Source organism: Solanum dulcamara, chromosome 8 (assembly GCF_947179165.1).
Source record: "Solanum dulcamara chromosome 8, daSolDulc1.2, whole genome shotgun sequence".
Lineage (NCBI taxonomy): Eukaryota > Viridiplantae > Streptophyta > Magnoliopsida > Solanales > Solanaceae > Solanum > Solanum dulcamara.
The window spans coordinates 24436028-24441662 of NC_077244.1; positions in this window are offsets into that span (position 1 = coordinate 24436028).

Genomic DNA, 5635 nt, shown 5'->3' on the forward strand with positions numbered 1-5635 from the left:
AAACTATTCATAACTTATATCTAATACATGCCAAAATAAAGAAGAATAACTTTACCTACTTATGCCAAAAACATGCCAAAACAAAGCTTCACATACCTTTTATAGGTTAGTCTTTGTTTCGGTCGCCTTGTCATCCCGTGAACCTAGGTAACATGAAATCAATACGAACATCAACCTCTTTATACCTTTCAGCATCTTACATTACTTAAGAGTATTCACAAACCCCATTCCCTCGCTCGCCTTCTCGACTAGTTCCTTAACTAGTTAAGGCGTTAACAAAAATCGGACAGCACCTCCCCTATAATGTGCCCTATCCGAATTCCCAATCACGTCCCTAATATCTACAGCCAACAAACAACATAACAATAGGGATGGGGGCAAGTATAACAATTAACAAATTACTATACCTGCACTTTAGGACACTTAATCCTATACATCATCATATACTGTGCCCGGCCCTCTAGTGAACTCGGTGTCATAATCATTACTTCATAATCACATATCATCGTGTCATAATGCATTTCATTTCATCATATCATCGCATATGGTATCATACCATTGTATACGGTATCATCTTATCATGTATATCATCGTATTATACCTGGTTCACTACGGGGCTCAGGGTCATAATGTATTGCTTTAATCTCATATGCATGCCTACATAAACTTCAATATTTAGTGAGGGACTTAGTGAATGGAGTGGTGTACGTCTATAGCGCACCATCATAATATACATATGTACCCGGCCCTCTAAGGAGGGACTCGGTGTTCCTTCCTTATTTCACCACATATACTATCATATTACAGCCGGCCCGGGACTCGGTGAATAATCGTATCGTCATAACATATAACATATATCACACCTCACATACGGCATCGTCTCCTCGTGCGTGGAACTATACACATCCGGCCCGGGACGCGGTGAAAGAATCAGTAACACTGTGCACGATAACATATCCCGGCCCATCGTGGGACTCGAGGAAGGATGGGTTACAGTATACACGAGTAGAGTAGTGAGAAACCATATGCAACTAAGTCATTATCTAAGACTCGATGAAACAGTAAAGTGAATCGTTACCTGAAGACTGGGGGAGTAATTATCCGAGGTATCCCTTTAGATGTCATTAGGGCTTATATCAGTTGGGGCTTCAGGGATCACAAACATGCATCAAAATAATGCCACATAATTCATGCAATCAGAAATATAGTCTATGCAATCAGAAACACAATTTATCTAGTCAAAGACTCAACTCATGCAATCAATGGCATTTATCATTTCAGAGCCTCTAAAAAGAGGAGCTGGTACCTCTACTTTCTATTCATTATATAGAAGGCTCGAGAATAGTAGTTTGACTACTTTCAGACTCTTAATGTTCAGGAGTGACTACAAGTCACGAGTTACAATCAGAGCTCATAAATGGAATTACCTCTAAACCTATATCATATACCATTTCACTTAAAGTTGAGCCATTCCAAAGGAAAGAAGAAATAGGCTTTACATGTACTAGTTTTCATCACATAGAATACAAAAAGGCAATGACTCAGCTATTGCAGAAGTTCTAATACCAAGAAGTAAACAAGAGTCTCGACTCATACTCAGGGCTTTACGAATGGATTGAATCCCAAATATCGTATATATGTCATTCATAACTTATATCTAATACATGCCAAAAGAAAAGAAGAATAGTTCTACATATCTATTCCAAAAATGCGCCAAAGGAAAGCTTCACATACCTTGTATGGACTTATCTTAATCACGTCCACATCGTTGTCCTCGAAACCTATTTAACATGGAAGTAATGTAAGTATTAACAACCTTGGACTTTTCAGAAACTTAGACTACCCATGAGTATTCATAACATTCATCCCTTCGCTCGCCTTCTCGGCTAGTTCCTTAACTAGTTAGGATGTTAACAAAAATCGGGCAGCACCTCCCCTGTAATGTGCCTTATCCGAATTTCCAACCATGTCCTTATAACCTGCATACAACCAACAATGCAACCAGCATCCCATACATATACATATTATGACCAAAATTACACAATATAAACCCCCAACAATTCACTCGAAACTAAGATACCAAAACTAGAGTTTTTAATATTTCTTTCGCGAATTCTTTAATTGCAAAGAGGAGGGTCATGTGGATGCAACCAGAATCTCCCACACATAATTTAGATAAATTTTAGACCCTGAAACACTCCACAACACAACCAGCAGCAGCCCCCACGCGCACAACACCTTATTTCGACAACAACTTAACTATAGCGATTCTAACTTCGTTTATTTCGAACGCCGAACTTTTCAAACCTTTTACCCAACTTACAGCAGCTACTAAGGTGTGTAATACACCATAATTTAACATCATAAACTTCAAATTAGAGGGGAAGCACTTACCTTTCCCGAAATTGACTAAAACTCGCCGAAATCGCGCCTCGGAATTGTTTTCACGTGCTGAATCGTTGTGGCAGCTTGCTGTCCGATTTTTGCTGCACCAAATCCTAATTTTGTACTACTAATACTTCCATATCATCGTAGTATACGCTAATTAATTAATTTATGGAACGAAAACGGGACTTACCTATTTTTCTCCCAAAGCCGTCGCAAGTTTCTCTCCTTAGCTTTAGGGTTCTTTGTTCACGTTGCTGCTGGAAATTTGTGACTGAACTGAAGATTTTTGGATACATATCAACTAATATAGGTGGTCCCAAGGGGTGACACGTGTCAGACCCTAGGGATGACACGTGTCAAGCCATGATTGGCCACCGTGTCATGCTGCCAATTAGGGTCTGCCACGTGGCAGCGGGGTCCACCTCCCCCAAGCAGCTGCATCACCTACTTGACCCTAAGTAGGTGCATCACCTGCTTGCTTGAGGTGCTGCCACGTGTTGCTCCTCCATTGACTTCCACGCGTTGCCTTTTTCCCTTCCTCGCGTGTTCGTAATCTCGTCTTACTTTAAGAGCTCATGTAATCTGAACTACGTAAGCTTGGTATATCCTTAAGCAACTTAAGTGTATAAGACTCTTAACTTAGTATCTTACGTAGGTAAATCAAGTCCTACGACTCATTTCTTAGCCTCCAACTCTTTCCGGATTCTTATGACTCTATCTCCAACCTCCCTTCTCGCGAGGTATCACAATCTTCTTTCCTTAGAGTTGTTTGATAGTGTCGTAGCTTATTCGGCTCACATGATAGTGTCTAAGGAACTTAAGAAGACGTTCCGAGCTCAAGAGTGCGGGGTGTAACAGCTACCATCCTTCTTTTATATAAATAAAGCTGGAGAACCCCAAGGAGAGGCACTCGGTCTAATAAAACCTTTACTCAAAAACTTCTGAAGTTGGGTCTTCAACTCCCTCAACTCAGCCGGAGCCATTCTATAAGATGGAATGAAAATTGGGCGAGTGCTAGTCTCTAGGTCGATATAAAAATCTATATCCCTATTAAGTGAAATACCAGGTAAGTTTGCGGGAAAAACATCCATAAACTCACTGTCATGACCCGAATTCGGGTGTGATGGCACTCATCTCAACCCACCGAGATAAGTCAGCCTAATACCCAATGGAAACCAGATGCGGAAGAAAAAGAAATAAATCAAAATTTAACTTAACCAAAAACACATAAAATGAACTCAAATTCCCCCAAGTTTGGTTTTCATGTGTACAAGCCACTAATACATTACCAAAGTACGAAAGAAAATACAGTCACAATATTTTTGTATCTAGAATAGGACTAAAATATATTAAAGGAGTAAGAGGTATCCACTAGATGAAAATAAATAATAATAAAATAAAAGAAAAAAAAAAATATATATATATATATATATATATATATAAAATCTAATGGCATTAAGACATCAGATGTGAGTATAGAGCAGCGGCAGCATAAAAGAGAAAGTGGCAGAAACTGGAAAAAAAATACGGAGGAAGAAAGAAAAAAAGGGGAAAAGAAAAATAAAGGAGAAGAGAAAAATAAGGATTTTCATCCCAAAGCGTCAAGGTAATTATTCTCATCCTTTCCATTAAATTTTTATGTGATTATGAACATATTTTTAGGATATGTTGGTGGAGAATTAATGCTGAAATAAGAAAATATGACCCTAGGATTCTTCACATAAAATCCGGATTTGGGGGTCGAATAACGATCCATTTTAGCTGAAATTTGACAGGTGAGTTTATTTTATCATGAGTGAACATAATAGGAAAAAAATTCTAGATTTGACTTTAATGACTCGGGATGACCTTTTGACCCAATTTTTTGATCCGAAAATAAATATAATAATATGGGTGTCATTAAATTTGTTTTCTTATAAAGATTATGTATTTGAACAGATTTTGATCATTCAAAAGCATTACAAAAGGCTCAAGTTTTAAAGTGATTATTCAATTTAATTGAGGCAAGTGAATTTCTATATCTCAGTTTAAGCTTGTAGATGTTTGTATTTTCGTATTATGTGTATTAGAGTAATGAGAATTAGACTGGGTTATTGACTGTATGATTGACCTTAAAATACAGATAAAGGGTATAAAATGGTAATCTAATGACATGTATTGGTGGAATTGATATGTTGTGATTATGGGTTTATTTTGGACATATGAAATGACTATGTTGATGTGAGATAGGAAATATTATTATTGTTGTCATGTTATTATCGTGAATCATATGAACATGAATTGATTGCATTGGTTCTGACATACTGTGTTGAGACTGAAAATGATATGAAATAAAGAGGTCGGGCCACACGCTCTGTGGAAGGTATTATGAAACAAAGGGGTCGGGCCACACGCTCTGTCACGACCCAACCCCGTAGGCTGTGAATGGAGTCCGACATGGACCCCCCGTACACATATCTATCAGCTGTGGTCACAGTGAACTATAAATAAGATAATATCATGTAAGAAAGACCCACTGGGCAATAACATTTTCATAAATCTGTAGCCCTTTTCGTTTGTATCACAACATGATAGGGCATGCAAGCCGACAAGGCTGCCATAACATGATAACATATATCATATATCATATAGACCCGGCTGAATCAAACTGACATACACAACCTACATATACATGTTTGCAGACCTCTAAAAATATAAATGATAATATATGGCGGGACAGGTCCCCCGCCGTACCCCCGAATAGACAAAACAATGTTATACACCAGTGGACAGTATCAAAAACAAGGCCTCGAAACAATAGATCCTCTTCCAGCTGAGCTACATGGAATCCTAAGATGACAGACTCCCAAACCTATATTTGTACCTGCGGGCATGAACGCAGCCCCCCGAGAAAGGGGGTCAGTATGACATATGTACTGAGTATGTAAAACATAACATGATATAATTAGAAACATATCTGAAGTAAAGAAGGAGGGGATAAAATGTCAAATCAGAAAACATGTACCAGTACTCTGTGAATCACAAAAACATGCATGATCAAATTTTCAATATAGCCGGCCCCATTAAGGGTCCGGTGAATCATATATGTAGTATCAATATCAGGCCCTGTGCCATCGTCACCTCATTACAACACATCATTATAGTATCAGTATTAGGCCCCAGACGATCATATATATACATATGGATGCCGGCCCTCTAGCGAGGGACTCGGTGAATAATGCAGTGAATTTAACGAATCTATTAATCG